Raw genomic sequence first — 10,534 nt, forward strand, 5'->3', positions numbered from 1 at the left:
AGTGCGTAATGGAACATCAAAAATAGTTATGCATAGACTTCAGCAAAGCCATTCCAAATATCCATATTTATCCATCTAAAAGCCACTCTTGCAAAAATTGAAAGTTGCATTGAATCCGCCGCCCAGTGTAATTGCAGGAGGCCGTTGATCTTCCCAATGTCGTAATATCAGTCATTTAGCTCTGAAAAGGATGTGGGAAACCCACTAATGCTCACCTTGCATTACATTCCAAGTGATGGGTAGGTAATTCGAAAGAATATGTGCATCCTTAAATTTAATGCTGGAGTTCCCTGTGTGAGAGTTTGCATTGCGTTTGCATTGAGAAAGCTGGCTTCCTTCCTAAGCTGCTGCTGTCTCTCCTTTCCTGGAAGGACACTCCAGAACCCATGCAAACCTTCGTTGCAGCATTAACCAGAAAGCGTGGCAACTCCCTTCCCCAGAGTTGCCCCCTCCCCTCCCCTCCCCTCCCCTCCCCTCATTCTGCACGGGACTCCCAGGTGAGCAATGACTGCACCCCTGCCCCACAGTTCGGATACAACTGGGTTCACACAACACACAGCGCCCATGATGGGTGTTTGTGTTGGGTGAACGCACAGGCTGATTTCCCCAGGCTGGCTTGTGCATGGGCAACAAACCACCCATACAACCCATGGGTTCTTGTCGGGGTTGTTGTGCCCACGGTGGGTGGTCATGAGCATGTCCCTGTGAGGTGCCCCTGGGGATTGTGAAAACCCAGCTTAACAACTGGCTCTCCTGATCTTTTTCAGGGGACCTGGTTCTTCTCACAGAATTATCTGGGATACCTGAAAGAGAACTGAGCGGGGAGAAGGGGCCCCGAGGATTTTTTGAGTCCACTCCAACCAATGCATCATGGCAGCAAAGCTTTTGACAAAGTTCTTCATGATGCCCTGATCGGCAGACGAGCTAAAAGCAGGCTAGATGGAGCAACACCCAGGTGGAACCAGAGTTGGCAACAGAATTGGACCAGCAGTGGCACCTTCTCAGACTGGGGAGAGGTCACGAGTGGGGAACCGCGGGGTTCGGTCCTGGGCCCAGTGCTCCTCAACATTTTTATCCCTGACTGGGATGAGGAGGTGTGGGGAAAGCTTGTCACATTTGTAGGCGACACGATTTGGGTGGGATGGCTGATTCATTTATTTATCTATTTATTGCATTCATATACCACCCCAATAGCCCAGAGGGCTCTCTGGGTGGTTTACAAGCATTAAAACCCCACCAATCCTAAACAAATAAATAAATTGGCTACACCGTGACCGAGTATAAAATAACATGGTTAAAATGAATTAAATAAGTAAATATACCATTAAAATGAATTAACTTTAAAATATTGGTCAAATGAAAAGGTCTTGACATGGCACCGAAAAGCATATAATGACGGCACCAGGCGGACCTCTCTGGGGAGCGCATTCCATAGTTGGGGCGCCACCGCAGAGAACGCCCTCCTCCGGGTACTCTGTCTCCCCCTTCAAAGAGGGTTCCCGGGGGAGGGCTTCTGTTGCCGATCTCAGGGGGCGGGAGGGCATATAGGGAAAAAGGCCCAATCCCCTAATACCCTGGAAGACTGAAAGAAAATCGAAAGGGATAGTTGGAGCATTGGGCTGAAAGCAACAGAATGAAATTCGGTAGGGACAGATGCCAAGTGCTACACTCGGGAAAAAGAAGGCCTATGGCCAGGTGACAAGCGTAGTGGCAAACGTCGCCTTGCATAGTGACAAGATGGGGGAAACTCAGCTTAATGTACCGAGTGAGACGGACCTGAGAATTGCTATGGATCCCGAGCTGGATATGAGCCAACAAGGTGATGCGGCTGCAAAATGGGCAGGTGCTGCTCTGGGCTGCATTCATAGAAAGGCCCCTTCCATCTCCCATGACGGACTAGCTCCCCTCTGCTCAGGTGTGCTTGGCCTCACCTGGAGTCCTGCGCCCAGGTCTGGGCACCACCGTTGTAGAGAGAGGCAGATGAGCTGGGAAGGGTCCAGAGGAGGCAAAGAGGATGTTCCAGGAGCTGGAAAGAAAGCCCTGCGAAGAGATGGAAAGGACTGGGTGTGTTCAGCCTTGGGAAGACTGAGGGGAAGTAGGATAGCGCTCTTCAGGAACTTGATGGGTTGCCACCCAGAGGAGGACCAGTTTCTTTTCTCCATCGTCTCAGAGCACAGGATGCCAGATTCTGGCTGGACATCAGGAAATATCCTGGATGTTAGAGCAAGATGACAGTGGAACCAAAGGCCTCGGGAAATGACAGGCCCTTCCACCCTTGGAGGCCTTCCAGGTGCAGCTGGAAGCCCATCTGTTAGGGATGCTTGGACTTGGAGTCCTGCCTTGTGCAGGGAGCTGGACCCAGCAGCCGTGTGGGTCTTTTCCAGCCCTGCTATTCTACGATTCTATGATTGCTGGGACAGGTTAGCATGACGTGGAAAAAGCAGCCCCCCGAAAAAGCAGTGGTTTCTTCCACTCCAGATGGCACTGCTGAGGACTATCCTCTGAGATAGGTCCAGGTGGAGAGGGAAGGGGGCACCCCGTTCCCCCTTCCGCAGCCATATCCATCTCTTTTGAGAGACCAGCCTCGTTCTGCACCTGACGCTGAAGCCCATCTTGAAAAGAGTCCCTTTTGACTGTTTGTTTACAATCCACCTTCTAACAGGAGTGAGCAATCCCTTCCTTCCCATTTGTGCATTTGTCTACTGCAAAATACTGGATTTTTCAGGATCCTGGAGAATTCTCCAGGAACAGAGAGAGATGGGAGAAAGGGAACGTTGGCAAGCAGTCCCTGAAAAACTTCCTGCCCGGTTCTCCTCTGGGAATGGTGTGCTCTCTGTCACACCCACGAGTTATTCATGGGGAAACCAGTGTAATAGGATTTGGTGCAACTTAAGGAAAATCTTAGTCCAGTCTTACAGGAATTAGTCACCAGTCTTTCTAGCAATACCTACCATTTCTTCTCAAATACACACCAAGGCAGTGACAAAACTTTCCGGTTGAATCTGATTTTTGGCCTAGGAGTGCAATTTCCACTGGACTTCACAGTCGCAAGTTGAGCTGGATGCTGCAAAAAGCGTGTGTCACGGTACGTTGTCTTCACAGGAGAGATCTGGGTACAGATCCGAGTTTGAAGAAATACTGGAATTGCAGGAAACTTGCTGTCTGCACATGCATAAGACCGCATCCTAAATTGCAACGGACACAAATACGTTAAGTGGCACAGCCCTCCCAAATATTGCATTGCTGTGATTCTGGTGAACATTTCAGAAGGTGTATTTTGCCAAGGGCATTATTTCCTCGTGAGGAAGTCATTCAGAATTGCTACATAGGTGGATATTTCCCTTAAGGCTTTGGTGTGAGCAATATCACAGATACTTTCTTGGATGGCTGCTCTTTTACCAGGTCTATGTTGAGCCAAGTTAAAGTTCTTTGGAAACTAAGAGAATGGAATTATCATGCAAGAAAGTTAATCTGTATCCATATAGCAGCACAGTTCTCATGCTTGCTGAAGGAAAGAATTAATGCCACCAGCTTTTATGTTCTTCCAGAATAATGTCATGTGCCATCAAGTCCTCTCCAACTTATGGCGACCACATGAATGAGAGTGCTCCAAAATGTCCCGTCCAGGACATTCCTTCTTAGCTCTTCTAAGTTTTTGGCCATGGCTTCCTTGATAGAACTCATCCATCTGCTAGTTGATTTTCTTCTTCTTCTGCCTTCAACTTTCCCTAGCGTGATTGTCTTCTCCAGTAAGACTTGCCTTCTCGTGATGGGCCCAAAGAATACTAGAAAGTCTAAATCTTGTTCACATCACATAGCATAAACCTCCACGGAGAATGACCCAGATTTATGCCAATCAAGATGGAAGCTGCATCCCGAACCGTCACAGAAACAGAGTGATTCCCAGGTGAGGTGGCCTGGAAGTACGAAGGCATTTTCTGCCCGTGCATCTCCTAAAGCAGTTGGGCAATGCTTCTCCTCTGCCTCTGCCGACGATGTTGAAGGAGCTGGTTTTGCAGAACAGCCTCCAAGCTTTGCCCATTCAAGCAGCTTCTTATGGCAGTGCAGAACAAGCTTGGCCCATGAAGGGAAAGGCTTAGGACTCATATGTTGTTCTGAAGCGAGGCTCCTTCTTCAAACCATCACCCATCGTAGCCTGTTTTCCTTGCAAAATGTTCTTTATTGCTCCCCAGTACGGACCTCCCAGCATGAACCTCTGAGCATGCACAGAGCAGTTTCCTGAACCCAACTGAATGTTTACCTCCAGGAACTCTCCTTAGGAACATGCCTAGGCTCCATTCCCCCTGGAGAGTCTTTCCGAAGGTGAGCAGGGCTCCTCTCCACACGCTGCTCATTCAGTTGGCTCTCCCATCTCTGCTGACACTTTACCATGGGGTAGAGCATGTGGGGGCGGGGGGGGGGTCTGGCCTGTGTCCGAGAATCCATCATCCTCATGGCCCCACCCACCACTTGTACTTCTTTGCCATTCCCAGGAAACTCCTCGCCCGATGAGCCATCAGGCCTTGAGAAGATCACCTCCTCCTGCATCTGAGAATCTTCACCTCGCCCAATTTCCCCAGACCGACCTGCTTCTTACACTCAACATACCTCACCTTTCTCACAACTTGTTTCTGATTTCTTCCCCCGTAATGAGGCAACACAGGTCACTCCAAATATTCGTGCCTGGAGAGTTCGCCCGTTGGGCGGCTCATCCTTGGCAGAGCTCATTCTGAGCTTCAGAGGGGTCATCCCTGGTGCTGAATGGCAGCCCAACAGAGGTCCACCCCAGGAAGCTTCTGCATGGCGCTGGCTGAAACACGGGAGCATTTTTGGAGCCAGTCTGGAGACAGCTGGGCAGGTTCTCCTGGATATAGTGGAGATGATCCCGGGTTCTTTCTGGAACCGGGTCCTGCGGGGCTGATTGCTGTGTTGATGCTGATCCATGAGTGGCTCCTTCTCTGAAGTGGTTCACTCCAGAGCCTCGTCTTCAGAGGACGGCGGGGTGGGATCCTCTGAGGACGAAGATTCAGGATTCTGGTCCATGCCAGATGGCCATGCAACCCTTCTGATGAAAAAAGTGGGGTTTATCTGCCACGTATATTTCTGAGCTAGCAATCCCAGGAAGCGAACTCTGCAGATATGTGGCAAGAAGGACCTAGAAGGTCTTGCTGGAGAGGAGCAGAGCACGTTTCTCCACGTCTTCAGGCCACCTGGCCGTGGGTCAGCCCTAGGTGGAAAGGCTGGCTGGTGATGCATGGCTTGGCCTAAATCTGGGGCTGTGGGGCAGCCTGAGCAGGGGGAACATGCAGTTCACCCAGTGAGCCCAAAGGTCCCGTGCGACACCACAGCGGATCTCAGATCGTGCTTGGCATCGTTAATGCTCAAAACCAGCCCGTGGGCGCTACTTATGTCTGCTGAGGGTTACACAAGAAGCTGCCTTACATCGGTCCTTCTAGCCCAGTATGGTTGGCTACAGGAAATGGTTTTCCTGGTGTCAGAGGGGCTCCTTATCCACTGCAGGGTTTATGCTGGGCACTGGAGAAGCTATGACTTGCTGTGAACCACCCAGAGCTCATTGGCTATTGGGCAGTACAGAGATGAAGTCCTACTGCTTCTGCTCCTCCTCCTTCTCCTCCATCTCCACCCATAGAAGTGAACTCCATTTTGGAAGGATGGAGTTGAACACCATGGACAACTCCTGTAAAGCTCTCAAGAGAAGCTGGTGTGGGTGAAAGTCCCAGAGACAGAGGGGCATGACGTTCCCGTGGAGTGATAGTCGTTCTCCAGGAGCAGCTGGGAATTGCACCCTAACCCTTTGCATGTAAACTGGGGTCCCTCCACTGCACCGCAGCTCCTTCCACACAACGGCCAAGTTTCACAGAGACGCCGCCTCGCTGCTACATTCCAAGTGGATCCTCTGATTGCTTTATTACTGTTTTCATTCTGCTGCTAATTCATGCTGTATTTTGCAATTGTCCATCTTTTCCACCAGTAGGCTGTTCCCCAGGCAGAGCTTCTGTATAGAACATGCTTATTTGCAAAGGGGGCTTCTGCCACAATTAAGATACCAGAGCCCTGCTTCTCCCAACTTTGTAAGAAGTGCGGCAACATATCTATTCGCACAGGCGCGTGCATCCTAAATTCAATCACCGCCCTTGTCTGAGGCAGCGAGACTTGACATGGCTTCCCCCGCACCCTGCCTTTCGTCAAGGCTGCAAGCAGATGGCATCTCAATGGAGTTTAATTAAATATCACAGCTTTGATTAAATCATTTCTTTGGAAAGCAACAGCATTGGGGTGCCGAGAAGATGGGTAAGCCACATCTGCAATTTGATGCAGAGTTCAGAATCCACTGGGAAAGGCCTGTGGGGAAGACGTATCCAAAGCTCTCCATGCAACCTTGCCCTGGGTACACAGCACAAAGTTTACAAATTGCCATGGGGGAATAAGCTGCAACTCGCAATGTCTGTCCTTTCTCCAGCTGAGTATGGAGGAAGAGGAGAGGAAGGAGTGGGGGTGGCACTGAGCAAGAGTCCATAGGGTGGTCCTACCCAAATCCAGAGGCAACCCTCAGCAGACAACCGCCTGAGAACGTAACTCTTGGCCAAAAGAAGGCATTTCGTCCTGCCGTACAAGATCAATATTCAGGAGCTTAGAGGCACATCTTGGTTTTATTTAGTTATTTATCTTTCTATTTATATCCTGCCTTTTTCCTACAAAGGGCTCAAGGCAGCTTACATCATTCTCCTCCTCCATCTAATCCCCACAACAACCCTGTGAGGTAGGCTGGGCTGAGAGTCTGTGACTGGCCCAAAGTCACCCAGTGGGCTCCATGGCTGAGCGGGGACTCGAACCTGAGTCCCCTGAGTCCTAGCCCCACGCTCTTAACCACGACACCACACTGGCTCTCTTCTTGGTTTTATTTTTAAATAGTTTTAATGGGGTGTCATGAACCCAAACCTCGTCTGCCAGCCTGAAGTCTAGACCTCGATGACTCCAAATTTACAAAAAGGGATGTAACTTACCTATTAGGACATCGAAAACTGTTGGTTATACAAATGCTGGCTTGCGGGAGGCAGTTTTGGCGGTTTTGCGGCCAATCGCTTTCACTGGAGGCCTGTACAGCAGCTTGCCCGGCTTGGTGCGGCCAAGGGGCATTTTGAAAACCTCCTGTGAGGGTGGCAGGCTCCTTGCAGGAGTGGGCGACGGGACTCCCAGCAGCCTCCCCTGCAGGCCGCCCTCGGGACCCTTGCAGACACTCCAGCTCCAGGGCTAGAAAGCTCAGCAACGGGGCCAGTCAGCCGCTCCAGCACGGCTGCTTCCAAGGCTACAGCCGGTGAGGAAAAGTTAGGCATACTCCTTTCCAGTGGAGAGGACACTGGAAGTAAAATGGATGATGACGATAGCGACGACGACACTTTTATGCCATCTCATAGCCTGCTGGGCTCTCTGGGTGGCTTACAGATTTAAAAATATACAGGAACAACAAAATAACCATATTTATTTATTTAAAACTTTTTTAGACCATCTCTTACTGTGGTCTCAGGATGGTTTAACAAAAAGACAACATAGAATAAAACACAGCATCCTACTCAAAATCTTAACCAAACAATAAAGACCATATTAAAATAACAGTCATACCTTAAAATATTGGGAAAAAGGTTTTAGCCTGGCACTGAAAAGAATAGAGCGACGGCGCCAGGAGAACCTCCCCGGGGAGCATAATCCAGTTGGGGTGCCACTGCCGAAAAGGCCCTTCTCTGGGTAGCTACCCTCCTAAGCTCCTTCAAGGAGGGCTCCCGGAGCAGGGCCTCCGCCTCAGCTCTCACGGGGAGGGAGGGCACATAGGGAAGGAGGCGTCCTTCAGGTATCCCGGACCCAAGCCGTTTAGGGCCTCATAGGTCATCACCAGCAACTTAAATTTGGCCCAGACTTCAATGGGCAGCCAGTGGAAGCGATAGAGGACCAGTGTTGTATGTGAATACACACGGACTGTTGCAAGGTGTGATGCGCAGGATTCATGCTGGTGCAGAATCCAACCGCCATGAAATGACCCATGGAGCACACAACAAAGGATTGCTGTGTGGAAATTTCTACATGGGCTTCCAGGTATTGTCATAGATACAGGTTAGGGGACAAGTGGCTGGAGAGCAGCACTTGTGAAAGGGACCTCGGGGTGCTGGTCGAGTGCAGGCTGAACATGAGCCAGCCGTGTGATGCGGTGGCCAAGAGGGCGAACGCCACCCTTGGTTGCACAGCCAGAAATGTGGCTTCGAGATCAAGAGAGGTATTACTACCACTCTACACGACTCTGGTGCGCCCACAACTGGAGTATTGTGCTCAGTTTTGGGCCCCTCATTACAGGAAGGATATAGCCAGGTTAGAGTCAGTGCAGCGCAGGGCCACAAGGTTGGTGGCCGGTTTGCAGGGGATGGGGTATGGGGCCTGGGTCTCTTCAGCCTGGAGGAGACTCAGAGGGGATCTATTGGCGACATGCAGGTATGTGAGCAGGTGCCACACGGAGGTAGGTGGAGACCTGTCCTCCCCTGCAGTGGAGGGCAGGACACGTTCCAATGGAGCAAAGCTCAGGGAACCCAGGTTCCATTTGGATGTGAGGGAGTACTTCATGACGGTGAGGACCCATTTGGTATGGGCTAATATGAAGTTTCATAAAATTATCTACCTGCAGCTTGGATAAGAACAGCTTTAAGGTACTCTGCAGTCTAGATGCTACACCTTTGCAGATATTGGATATTCAACACTCCAGTTGCCAAATGGAGGCAAAGGATAAATGAAAACTTAGGCCGAATCTCCTTTTCGCAATGCTAAACTTATCTGTGAATACCTGCATTCCATTGAGCTTATTAGGGCTTAATTCTGAGGAAAAACGGTTAGGATTGCCTTGGAACCCAGCAGAGGGAGCTGAAATCCCATAAACCTTGTACCTCATCAGTTTGTATCTTTATTTTGAAAAATAACATGCCCAGATTAAAAGCAAAACATTGGTGATGATTTGTTAGAAAAATGGGGACTGTCTGATCTCTGCTCTATTTCCTTCTCAGATTGGATGGAGAAAGAAATATTGTAGATACAATAAATATTTTTCCCCACCATTGTGGAAGTACTTTGTTTCCTTGTCGTTTGTTTTGAAGTTTAGGCAGGCTGCAATCTTAGGAACAAACCGGCTTTCCTTGTCTGGCCATAGTTTTTGCAAATACCTGGGGTCGTCTCTGGACAATTAGAGCGGATCAATTAAAATAAATGGCAGGAGTAAGTTACCACTAACTGAAGTCACATTAATTTATTAAGAATTGGACTGTTGTGTAAACACCCTCCATATTAAATGTTACTATAGGAAGTAGTATGGAAAATTTAGCACTTTGATTTCAATGGGAATTAGTATAACAATACCCATATATGATATATGGAGTATTATATAGAAGCAAATAGTCCGCTTTGTTACATCACAAATTTGAATTAGAAGGTAGGCGTCTTATACAAGCTATGGTCATATGTCGAAGGGAAAGCTTAGTGAGTGTGAAAAAGGTAATCATTATGAAATTTTGGATTAGTAGCCACAAAAAACATAGCGCAGACAGTCATGTTGGCTTTGTTTCCCTTTGAAAGTTGCAATACATGTTTCTTATTATTTATTTCATTTCTGTATCACCTGTAGCCAAAGCTTTCTCAGCAGTTTAAAACAGGAAAATATAATAGAGAAAAACGTTAACAAATGGCATAAAAAATAAAGACCTAACCAAAAATAACAGAAAGGCATTTGGCTAATTGTGTCAGGCCCCTGGATGACCAAGGAGCTCTCGAAAGGCATCTGCGAAGGGGGCTGTCTTAACCAGGCGCGGAAAACATAGCCAATTTGGCGCCAGGCCAGGCGGGCCACAGCACGGAGACTGTTGCAAAGGTTTCTAGCCCTCATGGTCGAGGCGGAGCCGTTGGAACACGTTCAAACTATGCACCTTGCTTGTCCTCCCTGGGACTGGGTCGCGTTTCTAGCAATGAGGCTGCCTGCGTGGAATTGCGCGGACTCGTCCGTTTCCAAAGCGGACCCCGAGGTGGCAATCGCACCCGCAAGCCGCGCGGCCCGTCCTGCAGCCGCACGTCGGGACGAGCCGAGCGAGCGAGCGAGCCAGGCCTCCCCTTGCAGGCCTGCCTCTGCAGCAAGCGTCCCTCATTGTGCACGGCGGAGGGCGGGATCTGCGCCTGGCCGGGCCTCGGCTTGCACGCGCACACGCGCGGAACACGGGCGCCAGCGGGGCGCAGCTTGCTCGCCCGCGGCCCGCTTTCCTCCCCAGTTTGCTAGGCGCCGACCAGCACGGTGAGACGGATGCGAGCCCATCTGCCCCCTTGGCGATCCTCGTCCACAAGGGCTTCCTTCGCCTTGCTTTTTTGCAACTCTTGTGCAAGCGCAGCTCCCCACCTTTTCTTTTGGGGCTCCTCGGCACCCCTTTCGCAAGGCTGCTTGCAAGTGCACGAAGCTGCCCAGGCCTGTGCGCGCCCGTCTGGCTGGGGGGGGGGG

The sequence above is a fragment of the Varanus komodoensis genome, unplaced genomic scaffold, assembly GCF_004798865.1.
Source record: "Varanus komodoensis strain SLA01 unplaced genomic scaffold, ASM479886v1 scaffold20_1, whole genome shotgun sequence".
NCBI lineage: Eukaryota > Metazoa > Chordata > Lepidosauria > Squamata > Varanidae > Varanus > Varanus komodoensis.